General features: G+C 45.2%; 1 long non-coding RNA gene across 1 annotated transcript in view; it reads left to right on the top strand.

Annotated features, from left to right (window-relative positions):
* LOC118148988 (uncharacterized) overlaps nucleotides 1-19,597 on the top strand; it is an 86,327-nt gene extending 66,730 nt beyond the window's left edge. Inside the window, exons 8-9 of the long non-coding RNA XR_013528761.1 lie at nucleotides 17,069-17,285; nucleotides 18,734-19,597. This is a non-coding gene — a long non-coding RNA (uncharacterized LOC118148988). The remainder of the gene's footprint in view (nucleotides 1-17,068; nucleotides 17,286-18,733) is intronic.
* Nucleotides 19,598-23,321: the final 3,724 nt, after the last annotated feature.

The following is a 23,321-nucleotide window of genomic DNA, read 5'->3' as shown; positions in this document are numbered from 1 at the left end:
TGGTTTCAAAGAACATCTTTATTTCTGCATTCATTTCATTATTTATCCAGTAGTCATTCAGGAGCAAGTTGTTCAAGTTCCATATAGTTGTGTGGTTTTGAGTGAGTTTCTTCATTTGATTGCACTGTGGTCTGAGAGAGTGATTGTTATAATTTCCATTCTTTTGCATTTGCTGGGGGGTGTTTTACTTCCAATTATGTGGTCAATTTTAGAATAAGTATGATGTGATGCTGAGAAAAATGTATATTTTGTTGATTTGGAGTGGAGAGTCCTGTAGATGTCTATTAGGTCCAGTTGGTCCAGAGCTGAGTTCAAGTCCTTAATACCCTTGCTTGCTTTCTGTCTTGTTGATCTGTCTAATATTGACAGTGGGGTGTTAAAGTATCCCACTATTATTGTGTGGGAGTCTAAGTCTCTTTGTAGGTCTCTAAAAACTTGCTTTGTGAATCTGGGTGCTCCTGTATTAGGTTCATATATATTTACAATAGCTAGCTCTTTTCGTTGTGTTGATCCTTTTACCATTATGTAAAGCCCTTCTTTGTCTCTTTGTTGGTTTAAAGTCTGTTTTATCCGAGGCTAGGATTGCAACCCCTGCTTTTTTCTGCTTTCCATTTGCTTGGTAAATCTTCCTCCATCCCTTTATGTTGGGCCTATGTGTGATGGGTCTCCTGAATACAGCACACCAATGGGTCATGAGTCTTTATCCAATTTATCAGCCTGTGTCTTTTAATTGGGGGCACTTAGCCCATTTACATTTAAGGTTAATATTGTTATATGTAAATTCGATCCTGTCATTATGATGCTAGCTGGTTATTTTGCCTGATAGTTGATGCAGTTTCTTTATAGGTCTTTACAATTTGTTATGTGTTTGCAGTGGCTGATACCAGTTTTGCCTTTCCATATTTAGTGCTTCCTTCAGGAGCTCTTGTAAGGCAGGCCTGGTGGTGACAAAATCTTTAAACATTTGCTTGTCTATACAGGATTTTATTTCTCTTTCATTTATAAATCTTTGGCTGGATATGAAATTCTGGGTTGAAAATTCTTTAAGAATGTTGAATATTGGCCTTCTCTCTCTTCTGGCTTATAGGGTTTCTGCAGAGAGATCCACTGTTAGTCTGATGGACTTCCCTTTGTAGGTAACCTGACCTTTCTCTCTAGCTGCCTTTAACATTTTTTCCTTCATTTCAATCTTGGTGAATCTGACGATTATGTGTCTTGGGGTTGCTCTTCTTGAAGACTATCTTTGTGGTGTTCTCTTTGTTTTCTGAATTTAGATGTTGGCCTGACTTGCTAGGTTGGGGAAGTTCTCCTAGATAATATCCTGAAGAGTGTTTTCCAGCTTGGTTCAATTCTCCCTGTCACTTTCAGGTACACCAATCAAACATAGGTTTGGTCTTTTTACATAGTCTCATATTTCTTAGAGGCTTTGTTCCTTTTCATTCTTTTTACTCTAATCTTGTCTTCACACTTTATTTCATTAAGTTGATCTTCAATCTCCGACATCCTTTCTTTCACTTGATTGATTTGGCTATCGATACTTGTGTATGCTTCACGAAGTTCTTGTGCTGTGTTTTTCAGCTCCATCAGGTCATTTAAATGGGTTATTCTCTAAACTGGTTATACTAGTTAGCAATTTGTCTAACCTTTTTTCCAGGATTTTAGCTTCCTTGCATTGGGTTAAAACATGCTCCTTTACCTTGGAGGAGTTTGTTATTGCCCACCTTCTGAACCCTACTTCTGGCAATTCATCAAACTCATTCTCTGTCCAGTTTTGTTTCCTTGCTGGCAAGGAGTTGTGATCCTTTGGAGAAGAGGCATTCTGGTTTTTAGAATTTTCGGCCTTTTTGCTCTGCTTTTTCCTCATCTTCGTGGATTCATTTACCTTTGGTCTTTAATGTTGATGACCTTCAGATGGGGTTTCTGTGTGGATGTCCTTTCTGTTGATGTTGATGCTATTTCTTTCTGTTTGTTAGTTTTCCTTCTAACTGTCAGGCCTCTCTGCTGCAGGTTTGCTGGAGTTGGCTAGAGGTCCACTGCAGACTTAGTTTGGCTGGGTATCACCAGTGGAGGCTACAGAACCCCAAAGATTGCTGCCTGTTCCTTCCTCTGGAAGCTTCATCCCAGAGGGCCACCCGCCAGATGCCAGCCAGAGCATTCCTGTATGAGGTGTCTGTTGATCCTTGCTGGGAGGTGTCTCCCAGTCAGGAGACACAGGGGTCAGGGACCTACTTGAGGAGACAGTCTGAACCTTAGCAGAGTTTGAGCACTGTGCTGGGAGGTCTGCTGCTGTCTTCAGAGCTGGCAGGCAGGAACGTTTAGGTCTGCTGAAACTGCACCCGTAGCCACACCTCCTCCCCATGCTCTGTCCCACAGAGATAGGAGTTTTATCTATAAGCCCCTGACTGGGACTGCTGCATTTCTTTCATAGTTTCCCTGGCCAGAGAGGAGGAATCTAGAGAGGCATTCTGGCTACAGTGGCTTTGCCAAACTGCGGTGGGCTCTACTCAGTCCAAACTTCCAGGAGGCTTTGTTTACACTGTGAGGGGAAAACCAGCTACTCAAGCCTCAGTAATCGTGAATGCCCCTCCCCCCACAAAGCTTTAGCATCCCAGGTCAACTTCGGACTGCTGTGAGAATTTCAAGCCAGTAGATCTTAGCTTGCTGGACTCCATAGGGGATGGGATTAGCTGAGCAAGACCACTTGGCTTCCTGGCTTCAGCTCCCTTTCCATGGGAGTGAATGGTTCTGTCTCACTGGCATTCCAGGTGCCACTGGGGTACGAAAAAACCTCCTATGGCTGGCTCATTGTCTGCCCAAACATCCACCCAGTTTTGTGCTTGAAACCCAGGGCCCTGGTGGCATAGGCACTGAAGGGAATCTCCTGGTCTGTGGGTTGTGAAGACCATGGGAAAAGCATGGTATCCATGCTGGAGTGCACCATTCCTCAGGGCACATTCCTTATGGCTTCCCTTGGCTAAGGGAGAAGTTCCCCCACCCCTTGCATTTCCTGGGTGAGGGGATTCCCCACCCTGCTTCAGCTCACTGTCCATGGGCTGCACCCATTGTCTAATGAGATGAGCTAGGTACCTCAGCTGGAAATGCAGAAATCACCCACCATCTGTGTTGCTCTCACTGGGAGCTGCAGACCACAGCTGTTCCTATTCAGCCATCTTGCCAGCCACTTCCTTCCTACTTTTTTGATATAAGTGTTTATTGCTGTAAACTTTCCTCTTAGCACTGCATTGGCTATATCTCATAGGTTTGGGTATGTTGTGTTTTGATTTTCATTTGTTTCTTGAAATTTTTTAAATTTCCTCCTTAATTTCTTTCTTGACTCAATGGTAATTCAAGATTATGTTCTTTAATTTCCATATATTTGTGCAGTTTCCAAAGTTCCTCTTGTTGTTGATTTCCAGTTTTATTCTATTGTGATCTGAGAAGATACTTGATGTGGTTTCAAGTTTTTAAAACTTTTTGAGTTATTTTCTTGTGTGTGTGTGTGTGTGTGTGTGTGTGTGTGTACTAACATATAGCTGATCCTAGAGAATGTTCCATGTACTGTTAAGGAGACATACTCTGTAGCTGTTGGGTGAAATGTTCTGCAAACATCTGTTAGGTCCCTTTAGTCTAAAGTGTAGTTTAAATACAACATTTATTTGTTAATTTTTCTATGTAGGCAATCTGTCTAATGCTGAGAGTGGGATGTTGAATTTCCCCAACTATTATTGCATTAAAGTCTGTACCCTTTAGATACCCCCTTAGATCTAATAATATTTGCATTACATATCTGGGTTCTCCAGAGTTGGATGCATATATGTTTAGAATTATTATACCCTCTTGCTAAATTAATCTCTTTATTATTATATAGTAATTTTCTTTGTCTCTTTTTCCTGTTTTTGACTTAAAGTCTGTTTTATCTGTCAAAAGTATAGCTATTCTTGCTTGCTTTCAGTTTCTGTTCACATGGAATATCTTTTTTCCTCCCTTTACATGTTCCTCCCATACATGACTTTATAGATGAGATAGTTTATTTTACGCAGCATACAGTTTGATCATGTTTTTTATCCATTCAGCCAATCTATGTCTTTTTAATACATGTATATTTTGTAGAGAAGGGTTGTGCTATGTTCCCAGGCTGGTCTTGAACTCTTGGCCTGAAGTGATGCTCCCATCTTAGCCTCCCAAAGTGCTGAGATTACAATTGTGAGCCACATCTGGCCAAGTCTGTATCTTTTAATTAGAAAGCTTAATCCATTTACATTCAAGGTTTATTATTATTGATATATGAAGGCTTTTATCTGTCATTTTATTAATCGATTTCTGGTTGTTTTGTACATCCTTCATTCCTATATTTCTCTCTGTTTATCACTGTAGTTTGCTGGTTTTCTGTAGTGGTAACATTTGCATTTTCTCGTCCTTATTTGCTTGTTTTCTCTAGCAGTGTTTTATGCTTTCATGGGTTTTCATCATGGTAGATACCATCTTTTCTCTTCCAGGTGTAGGATTCTGTTAAGCATTTCTTCTATTGGACCAATCTAATGGTGATAAATTTCCCTAACTTTTGCTTGTCTGGGACTTTATTTCTCATTCATTGATAAAGGATAACTTTACAGACTATAATATCCTTGGCTTTATTATTTTTTTTTTCTTTTAGCTCTTTGTATCATCCCATTCTCTCCCGGCCTGTAAGGTCTCTGCTGAGAAATCCACAGTTAGTCCCTAATAAGTGACTAGACACTTTCCTCTTGTGTCGGTTTTCAGAATTCTCTTTTTGTCTTTGACTTTTGACAGTTTGATTACAATGTGCTCTGGAGAAGACCTTTCTGAATTGTTTCTATTTGGGAAACTGGATGTTTGAACGTTTCTATTTAGGAAATTGTATCTGGGTGTCTAAATCTCTTGCTAGGTTTGAGTAGTTTTCAACCATTAATTGGTTAAAATAAGTTTTCTACCCCTTTTGTTTTCTCTTTGCTTTCTGGGACATCAAAATTTTAAATATTTGGTTGCTTGATGGTGTCCCATATGTCATGTAGGTTTTGTTCATTCTTTTTGACTTTAATCTGACTGGGTTATTTAAAGAAAAAAAAAAAACCTCTCTTTAAGTTCTGAAAGTCTTTTTCTTTAAATTTCTTTAAATTTTCTTTGTTTGTTTGTTTGTTTTTAGACAGGGTCTTACTCTGTCACCCAGGCTAGAGTGCAATGGTGCAATCTCAGCTCACTGCAACCTGTGCCTGCAGGCTCAAGCAATCCTCCTGCTTCAGCCTCCCAAGTAGCTTGCACTACAGGCATTCACCACAATGCTTGGCTAGTTTTTGTATTTTTTTGTAGAGACAAGCTTTCTCCATGTTTCCCAGGAGAACTCCTGGGCTCAAGCAATCTGCCCACCTTGGGCTCTCAAAGTGCTGAGATTACAGGCATAAGCCATTTTGTCCAGCCAAAAATTTTTTAATTTTTGTGGGAACGTAGTAGGCATATCTATTTACGGGAGTACATGATATATTTTGGTGCAGACTTGCAATGCATAATAATAGCATCATGGAAAATAGGGTATCCATCTCCCCGAGCATTTATCCTTTGTGTTACAAACAATCCAGTTATGCTCTTTTAGTTATTTTTAAATGTACAATTAATTTTGACTATAATCGCTCTGTTGTGCTATCAAATACCAGGTATTCATTCTTTCTATTTTTTTTTTATGTGTACCCATTAAACATCCCCACCTCCTTCCACCCCCAACACCTTTCCCAGCCTCTGGTAACCATCCTCCTACTCTTTATCTCCATGAATTCAATTGTCTTGATTTTTAGACTACACAAATAAGTGAGAATAGGTGATGTTTGTCTTTCTGTGCCTGGCTTATTTCACTTAACATAATGACCTCCAGTTCCATCCATGTTTCTGTAAATGATAGGATCTCATTCTTTTTATGGCTGAATAGTACTCCATTGTGTATATGTATCACATTCACCTGTCGATGGACACTTAGGTTGTTTCCAAATCTTGGCTATTGTGAACAGTGCCACAATATGGAAGTGCAGATATCTCTTCTGTATACTGATTTTCTTTCTTTTGGGTATGTGCCCAGCAGTGGGATTACTGGATCATTTGGTAGCTCTGTTTTCAGTTGTTTGAGGACTCTCCCAACTGTTCTCCATAGTGGTTCAACTAATTTACATTCCCACCAAGAGTGTACAAGGGTTTCCTTTTCCTCACATCCCCTTCAGCACTTATTGTTACCTGTCTTTTGGATAAAGGCCATTTCAACTGTGGTAAGATGACATCTCATTGTAGTTTTGATTTAGATTTCTCTGATAATCAGTGATGTTGAGTGCCTTTTCAGATATCTGTTTACCATTTGTATGTCTTATTTTGAGAAATGTATATTCAAATCTTTTGCCCATTTAAAATTGGATTATCAAATTTTTTCTCATAGAGTCATTTGAGTTCCTTATACATTTTTCTTATTAATCTCTTGTCAGATGGGTACTTTGCAAGTATTTTCTCCCATTTTGTAGATTGTGTCTTCACTTTGTTGACTGTTTCCTTTGCTGAGCAGAAGCTTTTTAACTTGACGTGGTTTTTTGATCATTGCCCATTTTTACTTTGTCTATGCTTATGGGGTGGTATTACTCAAGAAATTTTTTTGCCCAGGCCAATGTCCTGGAGAGTTTCTCCAATCTTTTCTTTTTACTCCCTTCCTCCCCACTTCCTCCCTCCCCTCCCCTCCCCTCCCCTCCCCCCTCCCTCCCTCCCTTCCTTCCTTCCTTCCTTTTTTCCTTCCTTCTTTCCTTTCTTCCTTTCTTTTGAATTTGCTCTTGTTGCCCAGACTGGAGTGCAGTGGTGCGATCTTGGCTCACCATAACTTCCACCTCCCAGGTTCAAGCAATTCTCCTGCCTCAGCCTCCCAAGTAGCTGGGATTACAGGCATGTGCCACCACGTCCAGCTAATTTTGTATTTTTAGTAGAGATGGGATTTCTCCATGTTGGTCAGGCTGATCTCAAACTCCCAACCTCAGGTGATCTGCCCGGCTCAGCCTCCCAAAGTTCTGGATTACAGACGTGAGCCAACATGCCTGGCCCAATGTTTTCTTACAGTAGTTTCATAGTTTAAGGTATTAGACTTAGTCTTTAATCCATTTTGAATTGATTTTTGTGTATGGTGAGAGACAGGGGTCTAGTTTTATTCTTCTCCATGTTTATCCAGTTTTCCCAGTACCATTTATTGAAGAGACTGTCTTTTCCCCAGTGTCTTTTCTTGGCACCTTTGTCAAAAACAAGTTCACTGTAGGTGTGTGGATTTGTTTCTGGGTTCTCTATACTGTTCTATTCGTCTATGTGTCTGTGTTTATTCCACTACTATGCTGTTTTGGTTATCATTGCTCTGGAGTATATTTGAAGTCAGATAATATGATTCCTCCAGTTATGTTCTTTTTGCTCAGGATATCTTTGGCTTTTCTGGGTCTTTTGTGGTTCCATGTAAATGTTAGGATTCTCTTTTCTAGTTATGTGATGAATTTTATTGGTATTTTGATAGGGATTGCATTGAATATGTAGATTGTTTGGGGTAGTGTGGACATTTTAATGATATTGATTCTTCTACTTCATGAACATGGAATATCTTTCCATTTTTTGGTGTTCTCTTCAATTTATTTCATCAGTGCTTTATAGTTTTTATTGTAGAGACTTGTCACTTCTTTGGCTGAATTAATTCCCAGGTATTTAATTTTATTTGTGACTATTTTAAGTGGGATTTTTAAAAATTTCTTTCTCAGGTTGTTCACTGTTGACATATAGAAATGCTGCTGATTTTTGTATGTTGATTTTCTATCCTGCAAGTTTACTGAATTTGTTTATCAGTTCTAATAGTGTTTTTTGGTGGAGTCTTTAGGTTTTTCCAAATATAAGATCATATCTTCTGCAAACAAGGATAACTTGACTTCTTCCTTTCCAATCTAAATTCCCTTAATTTTTTTCTCTTGTCTAATTGCTCTAGCTAGGTTAAATTCTTTCTTCTGCCTGATCAAGTGTACTGTTGAATCTTTTGAATGTATATTTCACTCAATGAATTCTTTAGTTTCAGAATTTACATCTGGTTCTTTTTTTATGATATCTATCTTTTTGTGAAATTTCTCATTCATATCTTGAATTGTGTTTCTGCCTTCTTTGTATTGTTTTTCTGTGTTCTCTTGCATCTCACTGAGCTTCTTTGATATTATCATTTTGAACTGTTTTCTGGGATTTCATAAATTTCTTTTTTATTGGAATGTGTTGCCAAAGTATTGTGTTCCTTTGGAGGTGTCTTTTTTCCTTGCTTTTTCATGTTCCTTGTGCCCTTACATTGTTATCTGTGCATGTGATGTAGAAGTCACTTTTTCCAACCTTTTCAATTTCCTTTCATAGGGAGGACTTTTTCCTCAAAATGTCCCTGTTGTGTTGGTTGGGTAAGGTACTTTGGCTGTGATTCTGAGTGCGTGCAGTAGTGTAGTCACCATATGATTTCTTCAGCTGTAAACATCATCGTGATGACTGTGATTTCCTCAGTGGCTTAGGGTGCAGTTGTTAGTGGAGGCTGTGGTGAAGTTTTCTTGGAGTTGGGGAAAACAGGTGGGCCAGTCCGTCAGGCCCTACTGGGGGCAGTAGCAGGCTGAGTGTGGCTATCCTTGGGCCCCAGGGTGTCATATACCAGCACTGTTTTTATCGGGTCCAGGTGGGCTGATTCTTGGGCTCCAGGTGGCTTTCTTAGGTGCCAGTAGCTGCAGTGGCAGACTGACAAGTCTTCAGGCTCCTTGGCAGCAGGCATAGTATAGGCCATTGCAGTGCAGTGGTAGGAAAACCCTTAGGCTCCCAAAACAATTTGCACTGGTGTTGATGGTGGCTGAGATGGGTTGTGCAGGAAAGTGCTCAGGCCAACAGGTGGCACATGGGGTGGTATCAGCTGTGGTCATGATAGCAAGTTGGGTTGGCGTGCCCTCTGCTTTCCAGGATGCATGCTCAGGTGCCAATGATGGTGGATGGCACTGGGTAATTCCCAGACCCCCAGACAACATGCTTGGACACTGCAGGGGTATGGTGCTGGGCCAGGCCAGTGGGTTCTCAGGCCCCTGGTGGTATTTGCAGGTGCTGGATGAGGTGATTCCAGATCCCTGGCAAAATGCTCAGAATGGGACAGCAGTGGCTGAGCTGTGGCCCTGCTACTAGGATGGACAGGGTTGCTCTCAGTGGCAGCAGCCATAGTCAGGTGGCTGGGGACTGCACATTTCACCTGCAAGTGGCAGGGGCAGTCAGGGTAGCCTGTTTGTTCCTCAGGTACTTGTAAATGCATAGCAGCTCCGCTACTGGGGGCAGCAGGGTCACTGCCAGTGGTTACAGTTGGGTCCTGACAGCAGCACCCAGCAGTGCCCTTTTGTCGTTTTAAGCCTAAAGGTGGCAACAGATTGTTTTGCTACCACCAATGGCACAGTAGCAGTACAGTTACTACTGGGAGGCTTGAGTTACTGCACTGGTCCTTGTGGTTCCTTGACTTGCCCATATCTTTATAAATAGCTCTTTATAAAGAAATTATCCCTGAATTTTCCTAAGTGGGTTATCTGTTTTTGCCAACATCCATACTAGACATAGGTATAGTGCCTCCCCAGGACCGCCCATCCCTGCTTGTCTTCTGAACCTTGCCTGCTTGTTTTGCTTACAGACACAGCATTCCCAGGTAGCTCATGCAGTCTCCAGGATTGTCAAGTCTAGGCCTCCACCTCCCTTGTCTCGTTTCCCCAGGGTGACGGCTAGGCTTTGGCACAGCCTCCACTCTTCCCACAGCACTGGGAGACACAATAGCTCTGGTTTCTAGGCCGGATCTGCCTGGACCCATGGAAGCTCTGATTTTCCCAGTGGCTAACTAGAGAGCCCAGGTGACACAACCCAAAAGTTCAGGGAACTTAATGCTCCAAAAGGAAAATGTTGACCAAAGAGACAAAGAGAAGAGAAAGCGCTGAGGAATAAATTGTTGTCCTGTGTTTCCACAGCCAACAGTTCCAAGAAGCAGTGGTGCCATGGGCTTTTTGAGGTTCCTAGAGACGGGGCCTCACTGTGTCACCCAGGCTGGAGTACAGTGGTATGATCATGGCTAACTGGAGCTGTAAACTCCTGGGCTCAAGTGATCCTCCCACCTCAGCCTCCTGAGTAACTGGCACTACAGGTGTGTACCACCACACCTGGCTAATTTTTAAATTTTTTGTGGCAATGGGGTCTCACTATATTGTCCCAGCTGGTCTCAAACTCCTGATGTCAATTGATCCTCCCATCTCAGCTTCCCAAAATGCTGGAATTACAAGTGTAAGTTACTGCACTGGACCATTCCATGGGCCTTTTGCAGAGAGCCTACATAATCAGATGCATTTCCTGCTGTGGCTATGGCCTGCTCAGGAATGCACTACTGTTTGCTTTCCCTCTTTCCCTGCGTCACTTCCCTTCTTCCTTCACTTTGTTCCCGTTGAATGGCACATTCCAACATGGCATCACCATGCAGGCTTTGCCTCAGCCTCTGTTGCCTAGGGAAGGAGCTAAGCAAGCCCTGGAGGAAATGGTGCTATTCCTTGAGGCCCAGCTGTAAAGCACATTTCTCCCAAGGAGAGAAATACCTTTACTTCAGCCAGTGTTCTGGGGTCCCTCCAAACTGGGACCTCTGTGTTTGATTGGCTTTTTGGCCACACAGGCCGTGTGAAATTCAGCCCCAATACTCATGAACACAGGTTTGTGGCTGAAAGTTCTGGAGAGGACTTTTCTTTTTTTCTACTCACTGGAGTCAAAGTCAACACAGGCATCACCACATAATTTCCCCTCTGTGTGGGAGTGAGAGGGGGTGGAGCTCTCACTTCACCCACAAAAGGAGATGCCCTTTGGAGATACAGGTTTTGTGTGGGCTTCAGATAGAATCTCACCCTTCCTACCCAAAACGTGTCTGTCTTCCACGTTGTAGGCCCATGACCCGTGAAGAGCCGGCTCCCGGCCAAAGGGGCCACAGAGGGCCCAGGGCGAATGCAAGCTCCAGCCTTGCCTTCTCCCACCTGCTTTCCATTCTGGCCTCTGAGGATTCTTCTTACCTTTCTTCCAAACCAACTGTTTATTTAAAAGGTATTTTTGAGTAATTATCCAGTATCATAGGTGTTCTATACCAGAATAAGGGGTGATGGACATTCTTGCACCTGTATCATCTGGAGATTGCTTCTTCTCTCCTTTATTTTTTTTCTCTCTCCCTCTTTCTTTTTCACAGGCCACAGTCTTCCATCCCTCCGAGGCCAATGGCATTGGGGTCTCAGAGGCTTCCAGACTGACTCTCTGGAATTCAGAGTTCTGCATCCCATGCTCAGCCTAGCTCAATACTTCACGCAGTACATCTACAAGAGAATTCCCTACATCTCCTCGAACTAGGTGATCTGGCAAACGGAGGGCACACATGCCAGTGGGGTAGAGCTGGAGAGGCTCTAGGGGAGAACATGGCCACTTCCTCTTATTGTGCAGAGCAGGAAACTGAGGCATGGCACATCAGGGCTCAGCACTCCAGCCAGAACCTGCTCCTTGCATACAGCCATGAGAAGCGTTGAAAGAATGACTAAAAAGCAGTTTTAAAAATAGCTGTTGGGCCGGGCGCGGTGGCTCAAGCCTGTAATCCCAGCACTTTGGGAGGCCAAGGCAGATGGGTCACGAGGTCAAGAGACTGAGACCATCCTGGTCAACATGGTGAAACCCCGTCTCTACTAAAAATACAAAAAATTAGCTGGGCATGGTGGTGCGTGCCTGTAATCCCAGCTACTCAGGAGGCTGAGGCAGGAGAATTGCCTGAACCCAGGAGGCGGAGGTTGCGGTGAGCCGAGATCGCGTCATTGCACTCCAGCCTGGGTAACAAGAGCGAAACTCCGTCTCAAAAAAAAAAAAATAGCTGTCAGTTCCTCCTCCCAGTCAACCTGTGCATAGCTCTTATTCACCATGAAAAGAAAACACATGCAGTGTGCTATTCACTTAAAGTGAAACTCCAGATGAAGTCATACATTGAACCCCAGTATTGCCCATTGTTTGTAATCAATGACTCTGAGCAAATGGAGTTTCATGAGGCCTCTGTGTGCCAGCTGTCCATGAGAGGGGGTTTCCAAAGGCCTTTCTGGCTGGCCCTGCAGCGTAGGTGTCACCTGTGTGGGCATGCCTTTGTGGCCCGGTCACTCAGTGTGGGATCTCCAAAGCCTAGGTGTGGGACAGGAGTTTTGTGTGCAAAGCTGAATTCAAGGAACTCTCAAGACGGTTCATGTAGGTTTTCCCTCTGGGCCTCCAGTGATAACTCCAGACAGCACAGGGTCAGGTGTTGTCCCCCCGTCTGGCTGCCTTACCCCTTGCCCAGAACACGAGCAGGTCCCAAGGCATTACCCGGGACACTAGGAAGCCCGTCTTGTGGAGCTTGGGGCTTCATGCTTCTCCTGGCCAGGGCCTCTAACCTCTCCGCTCCTGTGTCCACTCCTCCAGGAGAATCTCCGTCTCCCTCAGTATCTGGCAGATTGCTTGCTGTTCTTGTGCTTTTATAACTTTTGCTGTCTTGGCCAACTGGAGTCCACATTACTGTCTCCTCAAGTGTTTCTGTGCCAGGGAGGGGACTAGGAAAGCAGGGCTGCAGGGCCTGCTCAGTGGGTTCTAAGATGTGTGTGGATTCCAAATGGGCCTGTGTAGGCTCCCACTGAGAGGAAGATGGCCCTCAGGAAGTGGTTGGCTCTCCTTGTCAACAGGTCCTCAGAACATCCCTTTCAGTCTCCGCTTGAAGAAACCCTTTCAAGCCAGGTCCTTGCTCTTCTGCCGTCAAGGAGCTTGACTTTTTCCATTGTTGCTCACATTCCAGCCTGCCAAGGTTGTTTAGTGCCGGCCCGGTCATCCGAGCATCCCATACTCTTCTCATGGACTCATTCCCCTGAGGAAGTGGAAGGTGAGAGCAAGTGCCTCAGCACGCTGTGGGTCCCCTCGGGCTGCACCTGGGAGGAGCAAGGCCGCACGGACCTGCTGCCAGCTCCTTTGCTCCTGTCTGGCTGGAACCAACCCCAAACTTGGGGTTCAGTGCTCCCCGCCCATGCACTCAGCGTCTCCACCCGTCACCCACCTGGCCCATGTCTTCTGACCTGGGATTTCCCTAAGAACAGAGCAGAGCCAAGGCTGTCCAGGATGAGCGCCGCCTCTCTGAGATGGGACCTAAAAACGGGGGCACCCTTGGCAAGGAGGGAGGCACACAGGGTGGGAAGCAGCCAGGCCTGGCTTCCAGTCCCGCCTGGGCACTTCCCCACAAGGAGACTCTGGGCACGTGGCTTCCCTTCACAAGCCACTGGGCTGCTCCATAGCAGAAGTGCGGCAGTGGCGTCCTGAAGGTCGCCTTGGGGACTGATAAGGCATGCAGAGTGCCTGGCTCAGATTGGATGCTAGCCAGTGGCAACTTCTCTCCTAATTCTGCAAGGAGTCATGGACAAATCCTTGTGAGAATGACTGTGTGGACACCAGGTCCCAGCTACATAGACACCATTCCTACCCTCATGAGGCTCCGGTTTAGCAGAGAAGACAAACATTGAACACACAGCCACACACAAAAGGGTGGTGATGAAGTATGGTCAGTTTCACAAAGAAGAAATAGACTGAGAGGCTGACAGAGTGGGGGACCTAATATAGCTTAGAGGGTCACAGGAGGTCTCTGCAGAACAGACTTGCCACCTAAGGAGCTACCTAAGTAGTGAGGATGGAGGGGAAGGGGCCAAGGCTGGAGGAAGCTTCGGGAGTTTGAGAACTGAAATGAGTTCATAGTGGCTACACATGCCTGGCCCGTGTAGGTAATTTAAAATTTCCTAGTAGTGATTTAAAAAGTAAAGGGAGGCCAGGCGTGGTGGCTCATGCCTGTAATCCCAGCACTTTGGGAGACCAAAGGCAGGTAGATCACAAGGTCAGGAGTTCGAGACCAGCCTAACATGGTGAAACCCCATTTCTACTAAAAATACAAAAATTAGCTGGGCATGGTGGTGGGTGCCTGTAATCCCAGCTACCCGGGGGACTGAGGCAAAAGAATCACTTGAACCCAGGAGGCAGAGGTTGCAGTGAGCCGAGATCTCGCCACTGCACTCCAATCTGGGCAACACAGCGAGACTCTGTCTCAAAAATAAATAAATAAATAAAATTTAAAAAGTAAAGGGAAATGGGTAAAGTTAATATTAATAAGGTATTTTATTAAATGGAAGGCATATTATATAGTATCACATCATTAACATAAAACTTAATGGGATATTTTACATTTCTTTTAAAATACTGAGTCGTTAAGAATCTGGCAAATATTTTACATTTTTATCACATTTCGACTGAGACTAGCCATATCTCAAGGGCTCAATAGCCACATGTAGCCGGTGACTATCATAATATTGCAGCCACTACTTCCAGGAAGGATTGGTTCACCGGCGCAGGCTTCAGGCACCTGCCAGAGGTGCTTCACAACAACATTCAAGGAAGCAGCTGGCACGCACAGCAGCTTTATGTGAATTGCAGCCAGGTTATGTCATAGGCTTGGCCCAGAGCTTGACCCGGACCTCAGTTCTCGCTCGTCGTACCGCAAGAGCATGCCCCTCCCGGTGCCCCGAGTCTCCCCCATTAGTCTCTCCAACATTTTTCCCTCAAAGAACTGACTGTAACTGGTCTTTTGTTTTGTTAGGTTTCTAACTATAGCATTCCCTCCAGATAGTGAAAGAGGACACCTGAACCTGTGTGATGTGGTGGGAAGCACATTGTCTGCAGTGTCAGACAGATGCCAGTTTGTGCCCATCCTTTACCAGACTGGTGCCTAGAATGAGTCACACTTGTCCACACAGTGTGGTAAGCAAAAGTTCAGGTTCCAGAGTCGGACTGCGGCTCCAGGTCCTGAGCTGGGTAATTTGGGAAAGACACTCAACTTTTCTGAGCCTCCTTATCCTCATCTGTAAAGTGAGGACAGCACTGACATTGTTGGAGGATTCAACAGGAAAACAAGCGGAAAGCACTGGCACATGGCAAACATTTCATAAACAGTGTCTATTACTGTGTTTTACCTGTTGTTATCTCTGTGCCTCCGTTGTCCTGGTTTTCAAGTGGAGACAATCAGCCCTTAAAAAACCTGCTTTACAGGATTCTGTGTGGCTTATAAGAGATGACGAGTATGAAAGCAACCTTGTAAAACCAGGAGGCCCATGGCCGGGCGCGGTGGCTCATGCCTGTAATCCCAGCACTTTGGGAGGCCAAGGCGGGTGGATCATCTGAGGTCAAGAGTTCAAGACCAGCCTGACCAACGTAGTGAAACCCTGTCTCTACTAGAAATACAAAAAAATTAGGCGGGCATGTGCCTGTAATCCCAGCTACTAGGGAGGCTGAGGCAGGAGAATCGCTTGAACCCGGGAGGCAGAGGTTGCAGTGAGCCGAGACCACACCACTGCACTCCAGCCCGGGTGACAGAGCGGGACTCTGTCTCAAACAACAAAACAAAAACCGGGAAACCCTTTATAAAGTCAGAAGCAGCTCCTCAGTGCTACAGTCTAGTTGAAGGTCTGACTTTAGCAAGTCACGAGGAACTTAGAAATGGGAAGGGGCTTCTGCCTGACAGCAGCGGCTCTGCCACTGGACAGGGTCTATCAGCCTAGCTCCAGCACTCTTTTCATGGATAAAGTCTGCCTTCTTCTCCGTTTCCTCATCTCTCACACAGGCTGAGAATACTCAGCTCTCAGGTCAGCGGGCTGAGAGTCAAAGGAGTCCCTGACCATCGCATGCACAGGGCCTGACCCCAGGTGGGTGTTGAATCCCTGGCGCTTGCTCTTGTTACCTTGGACGGGACCTTGCTGCCCGCACCTGTCTCAGTCCAAACCTGGAGCAGCAGTTCATGTGATTACCACAAGGGAGCACCCCAAGCTTTCCATTCACTGGAACCATTTCATTGGCCCGGTCATTCACCCTCCCTTCCACACCCCTGCTGCTGTCCTAAGCCCAGGAGAAGGCCCTTTGGAAAGGACCTCTGCAGAACCTGAAGGCCTCTGCTCGAGATTCAATGACCCTTAGAGAAACAGCCTTGGTTTCCAAACACTGTATGTAGGTAAATTTGTGACCTGGGGTGGTCCTCCCACCAACCGACCAGCTGAGTGACTTGGAGTTACTTCTCTAACTTCCCTGGGCCTCAGTTTCCTCACCTGAAAGGAGGAGTTGAAAATAATCCCTTCCGATGCCTGTGGGAGTGCTTTGTAAACCATGGCGTGAGCTGTACATGTGTTTCCTAACTGTTCTTTTCATTGTCCCTGTAAATCAATTTAGAGAATTATTTTGCCCAGGTTAAGGATGTACCCCCCGCAAAAGGAACACAAAATCCCAAGAACAACCTGTGATCGGTGCTTTTTTCCAAAGAGGATTTTGAGGGCTTCAATATTTGAAGAGGACAAGTGGGCGGCGGGGGGTGGGGAAAGAGCGAGCGTATGGTCACACGACTGAATCCACATGTTGCAAGTGAAAAAGGGGAGTTTCAAAGTAGTCAATTATGGGCCGGGCGCAGTGGGTCAAACCTGTAATTCCAGCACTTTGGGAGGCCATAGTGGGTGGATCACTTGAAGTCAGGAGCTCGAGATCAGCCTGGCCAACATGGTGAAACCTCATCTCTACTGAAAATACAAAAATTAACTGGACATGGTGGTGGGCGCCTATAATCCCAGTTGCTTGGGAGGCTGAGGCAGGGGAATCGCTTGAACCCAGGAGGTAGAGGCTGCAGTGAGCCAAGATCACACCACTGCCCTCCAGCCTGGGCGATAAGAGCAAAAAAAAAAAAAGTCGATCATGTGTTTATCCAGTGCTCAGTAAATGTTTACGTAAGATAGAGTGAGCATAGGGCAGCTACCTGTGGAGACACCTGGCCTTCTATCTGACCGTTTATCTGTGGCTGTCTGCTTAGGAACAAAAGGAAGGCAGTTTCTTGTGTGACTCAGCTTCCAGCTTAATCTCTCCCTTTGTCACAGTGAATTAAGGTCCCAAGATTTTATTTTCCTTTTACATTCACATGTGGCAGATTGTACCACACGGGACTCCCTAATATCAAAGAAGAAGGTGAAAACTTGCCTGTCAGCTGCCAGACTGGGATGTTCCCACACGCCGAGACCATGTTTGGAAAAGGCTCAAACAAGACCCCTCCACAACCACACAACTAAACATCCTCGCCTCTGATCAGCACGAGGGACTGCTGCTGCTTTCGCAGTGATGACTCTAGCCCGCTTCAGTCCTCCCAGGTAAATCCACTAAGACTCCCAGTCACTGAACTGCCCCTACTTTTTGACAGCACCTGATCCAGCACTGCCTCGGCTTCCTGAGTCCTCCCTTAGACCGTGTCCAGCACAAGCCCCACTCCCCCTGAAGGACCCCTCCCTGGCTCCTCTGGTGCGTGTCTTCCCTCGCCATGGTAAGCTAAACAGACCTAACTTTTAAACCCTAGACGTTCCTCATGGTTTCAGCCCACACACTATGAGAAGGAATTTCACCCTCATTAATTGACATGAAAGTTGGGGGTCAGTCTGCTTGGGCTTCCATAACAAAATACCACAAGACTGGCTGGCTTAAAAAATAGAACTGTATTTCTCACAGGCTGGAAGCTGGAAGTCTAGGGTGAAGGTGTCAGCTGGCTTGATTTCTCCTGAGGCCTCGCACTTGGTTGTAGATGCCGCCTCTCATGGCGTCCTTTCCTGATGCACACACATCCCTGCTGTCTCTCTTCTGATAAGGACACCGGTCCTATTGAATTAGGGTCCCACTCTTCCAACCTCATGTAACCTTAATGACCTCCTTAGAGGCCCCATCTCCAAATATAGTCATATTGTGGGTTAAGGCTTCAAAATATGAATGGGAGTTGGGGGAGACACGATTCAGTCCATACACTTGGATTTTGATTTTTTTCTAAGGATAGTAAAAAGGCCATTCAGGAGAGGAGAGGGACAAGATTGCCCACCAGGTTCAAGTAGAAAAGGGAGCTGTCACTCAGAAATTCTTGCCAAGCACGTGGAGTAAGAGAGAACCACGACCAGAGACAGTGCAATGAGTTCTGGGGGCGGACAGCTGCGCTTCAGCAAAGCCCCAGAGATCCTAGAAGGGGGCTTCTCTGAGAGACCCCCCCAATGAGGGAGGCTCCTTTACCCTCTTGACCCTTTGTACAACTTGATCCCTCTCCTGGCACGTCCGGCCCAGGTAAATGCATCCACCAAGACTCATTGGAAGGGACTGTTCCTTCTGCGTATCCCCGGAACACAGATTTCTATTACCCTCAGTACCTTACTTGGAGCTCCATGCAGTACTTTACACATGTCATCACACACAGGCTTAGAGAAATAACGCCCTAAGCCACACAGCTTGAGAGTAGCAGGGTCAGGATTTGAACCAGGGGAGGGGGACTGCAGGTAATTGTGGGCCGGCTGGCTCATCACAAAACTGTAACCCAGAGGTTTGCAGACTTGCCTGCACACACCACTCCCTGCGGAGAAATGACCGCAGATGTCTGTGTCAGCAAAACCAGTGAATCAGAGGGGTGCTCTGAGGCCAAAGGGCTGCCCACCAACTGGGGCCATGTCTGCTGATTGGCTGCTCTACCAGCTGTTTCTGGAGAGAACCAAAGACACCAGCAGGGGGCAACAGGACTCAGGGGACAGAGGCAAGGCAGCTCACTCCTGTGTCTTTCTGATGACTGTAGGTTACCTTAAGTTTCCTGAGCTACCTTGAAGAGTGGAAGCCAAATGAAGACCACCAAGGGAAAGGGCAGAGACCCTGCCCTATTCATCTTTGTATCCTCAACAACCGGCCCTGAGCAGGAGGCAGAGGGGCAACATGTGCTTTCTAATACCTGGCACGTGAGTGAGCAACAGTCGGGCGATGCATGGCTTGTGTACAAGAGTGACACACAATAGTATCAATGACCAGTGAGTATTCAACAGCTAATGCGGCAAGGGATGGCTCACTGCGAAATAAAGGGGCGCTTTGGTTTTAGCCTGCAATGAGTCTTTTAGGACTTCCGCCTCAACATATTGAGGTTTCAAAATAATCCAACCCAAGCTAGGTTCCCAGAGAATGACAGACACATTTTCACATGTGAATCACAGATGGATTTCACTTACTTAAAAAAAAGACAAACCATTAAATCATCTCTCTGTCACACACACACATACGTGAGCTTTTGAATATGACAACTGTTGCTCAATTCACACCCTAACTTGCTTCCTTTGGTGAAATGTCACAGCCCTGGAATTGCAGCCATGATGGGAATGTGTGATTTCAACAAACGTTAGCTTCTTCCTGGGATCCAGACATACACTTAAGCTATAGACTAGGTACTGGCTTCAAGGAAGCATCCCTCTCAGCCTCTTCTGTGTGCGGGTAGAATTAACTTACACTGTATTTACAGAATCTTGATCATTGATCTAAAACACTTTTGAAAGGAGAATAAGTGAACCTCCCATTAAACCCATTCAAATTATTAAAAGATATACCTCGTTGTGCTCAATTTAGCTTCAAGGATGTTCCAACTTTGTCAAAAATAAATGCGCTGAAGGCACTAAAATAATCTGAAGTCTCTTTCCTGAGTAGAGTGTCAGACTTCGGACTGAGCACAGCATCTACATGTGCTCTTTCTAAACTGAAGCTTTTCCGCAGGTTCCATCACCAAGTGTTACCGACTGAGTGAAATGAGTGGACACCAAGCACTCCCTCCGGCCAAACGGTCACTTGAGGCCTGTCGCTTGCTCTACCAACTACAGCTGCACCACAGTAAACAGCCAAATAAATACCTTGTACAGCCACATCCAGATGCAGGTCTTCATTACCTTCAAACACAGATGAAAATACGATTGTGATTTATGTAGAGTCTTTTGGCAGCTAGACCAAGCAGAAATAAATATTGATATTTTGTTGTAGAGTCAAGTAGATTAGAAGCTGCCTCTGAATTGTTTTACTTAGCACAGCAATTTTTTTTGTTGTAAGAGAATAGAGATCTCTAAAAGTACCCACGGGAGGGCTTCTTGCTATATCCACAGGTCGGCTGCTGTGCGAGACTCTCCAGTCTGGCGTCACCTGCATTCACTTGTAGCCACAGCTACAGTTTCATACTGTTCAAGTTTCATTGACAACAGCGGCCAAGTACCTGCCTATTTCGGATATTCTGAATGCTAAGAAACTAGATGGTCAGGTGTTTCACAGCCTTTGCTGTCTTTGCATCTTGTACTTTTGAAACAAGTTTCAGTTCAGGTGAAGGATTACTTAATCCTCCAAGGGATGAAAAAGCATGGCTGAGGTGTCTAAAATTCTTGGTTCAAGTTTGTCCAACTGAGGGAGTTTATCAGGAGCTAATTTGGTTTACGCTGGATCCACAATCCCACCCGCCAACTTCATTTGTGGTCCAATTATAGTCTTACATGAAAGAGCATCCATTGCAGCCCCCAAATTCCCATAAGATCACCTGTTGTTCGTCTCTTTGTGTCAGTGAACCTGCTGCATTTGTGTCAGCGAGTGCCAGGCTGCCTCTGGACACGTTCCTCACTCTGTACAACACTATTAAGTCCCTTGGCTTTTGTTGTTGGAATTACCCTTTGAAATCGAGAAGGGAGACCCCCTCGCCTCCTTCAATTTCACCTCCTCCCTCCCTGCTTCCAGATAGGAAGGAGGGTGAAGAAGGAAAAAAAATGAAATAATATACCAAAAAGCTGGGAAAATGACTCCCTCTTTAGTTCCCAGCATCTCTGCTATCTGTTAACCTTGAAAGAACCGTAAATTAATGCTGTCTGTGCGGGCAGGAGCGCTGTACTGGGTCACGCCCTCACGCCTCCACGGACCAGGCTCCCTCCAGCTTGTTGCTTCCGTCTTGTCTCTGTAAGCCCCCTCCCCTGCTGGTCCCTGCTCCTGCAGCATATGAATTGGCAAAACAATGAGGCCAAAAGATTGTAAGGTCAGACATCCAGCAAATGGACAATGACATAGTTCTGCCTCAGTTTCCCCTTAGCATCGTAAGCCTATAAAAGGGGAGAGAAGCTGCAGCTCGGGGAGCTTGGTGAATGAGCCTGTATCCCCCCTCAGCTCTTGGCCGAGTAAAAAGCCACGTCCTTCCTCAGTTCGGTGTTCGAGAGGTTTGTTTCCTCTGTTCCTGCTTCAAAATAAGTAAAATCCTGAAAACAATAGCTTAGGAAATCTACCTGTCACTTCTATAATCACACGATGCCACGTGTAAGGTTATCTCGTAGGTGCACGTATACCCTGGCCAGCTGAAAACCAGCTTATTTTTCGGTATCTGGCCAATGATATAGGCCCACGAGTACTGATATTTTATTTTCCTAGGTATTGAACATTATATATCTGTACAGTGAGGACAGGAAAGGCTGTTTTAAAGACGTTTGTGAGACACAACTATTATTTTCCTCCGTTTTAGAAATTTATTTAATTTTTTTGAGACAGAGTCTCACTCTGTAGCCCAGGCCGGAATGCAGTGGTGTGATCTTGGCTCACTGCAACCTCCTCCTCCTGGGTTCAAGCAATTCTCCTGTCTCAGCTTCCCTAGTAGCTGGGATTACAGGCGCACACCACCACACCTAGCTAATTTTTGGTATTGTTAGTAGAGACGGGGTTTCATCATGTTCCCCAGGCTGGTCTTGAACTCCTGAGCTCAGGCAATCCACCAGCCTCGGCCTCCCAAAGTGCTGGGATTACAGGCATGAGCCACCATTCCCGGCCTATTTTCTCTATTTTTTAAAGTAGATCCTCCAGAACATCAGCAAACAATATAAAGACATGTTAGCAATTAATGTGAATTACCTGTGTGTTTCAAAGGGCTAAAACGGGCATATTTTAAAATTCAAAATTGTTAGTTCATTTATTTGTCTTCCATTATTCTTCCATTAGTAAGTTCCACTTCAGTGGAAACACATGCCGTTATTTGGTGAGAGAGCAGATTTTTTTGTTTTTAAATTTAAAAAATGACATATACTGTTTGCAGACAGATTTTTTTTAAGTATTGCAAAGCAAAAGTTGAATGATGCCATTATAAGTACTCCAGGAGTTCCTTGCCAGATCCTGTTTGCTATGGTTCCAAAGGGGAAGTGCTTTAATCGCTGCTGAGCAGAAGCTATGAAACAAACCTGAGAAATTGTAGGGATAATGTTAAATGTAAACATTAGGACAGAAGGAGGTAGTAAACGGCACTGACTTTGTCTAGACTTACTCCTCTCCAGCCTTCCATTTTTCTTTTCTTTACTTTTAAGAGTTGGAGTCATTCTTTCGTTCGGGCTGGAATACAGTGGCAGGATCACTGCTCACTGCACCCTTGAATCCTGCGCTCAAGACCCTCCCATCTCAGCCTCCCATAGCTGGGACTACAGGTCAGTGCAACCACGCCCAGCTTTTTTTTTTTTTTTAATTTTCTGTGGTGATGAGGTCTCCCTATGTTGCCCAGGCTGGTCTATAACTCCTAGACTCAAGTGATCTTCCCACCTTGTCATCCCAAGGTGCTGGGATTACAGGCATGAGCCACCTCCAATTGTCTATTGGCCTCCAATTTTCTAAGTCTGATCTTTTCTCCTCTTAGAAGGAGATCTTTTGTCCTCTTAGGGGAGAAGAGGAAAGAGAGACTTTTTTCTGTTTCTGAAATCTCCTAGCATGTGGCTTTTGACTTGTCAATGGCAACACAGCCTTTGGATGCTCCGTTGACCCTCAGCATGTCTGGTTCTTTACAATTCTATGCATTTTCCTTTAGCAAGATCCCTTCTCTATCTTCCACTACCCACTGCTTCGGCTGCCCTCTCGCTGTTCCCTACCTGCGTTTGGGCAGGAAGTTCAAATACTGACTTGACCCTTTTTCATTTATGTGGCCTAGGACTCATTGCTCTTTTCTCCTCATTTCATCATCTGAAAAAATAATACCTAACTTGAAGGTAAAAGTCAAAAAGAGATATCATGGGCAACGTGACTGGCGCAGGGCCTGGCGCAGATCTCCACTACACATACAAAATTTAGCTGGGCGTGGTGGCAGGTGTTTGTAATCCCAGCTACTTGGGAGGCTGAGGCGGGAGAATCTCTTGAACCTGTGAGGCGGAGGTTGCAGTGAGCCTGGATCGCACCTCTACACTTCTGTTTGGGTGATGGGAGTGAAACCCTGTCTCAAAAAAAAAAAAAAACCTTAGAAAAGGGTCTCTCAACTTTCTTTTTTCATTATCACTCCTCAGCAAGTCCTTTTAGATATTATATTCTTTTGTGTGTGGCGAGGGGTTAGAGAGCAGGTATATATTTGTTGGTTAAATGAA

Source organism: Callithrix jacchus, chromosome 17 (assembly GCF_049354715.1).
Source record: "Callithrix jacchus isolate 240 chromosome 17, calJac240_pri, whole genome shotgun sequence".
Taxonomy (NCBI): Eukaryota; Metazoa; Chordata; class Mammalia; order Primates; family Cebidae; genus Callithrix; species Callithrix jacchus.
Note: the sequence above shows the minus strand (reverse complement) of the source record. Positions and strands in the feature narration are given on the sequence as shown.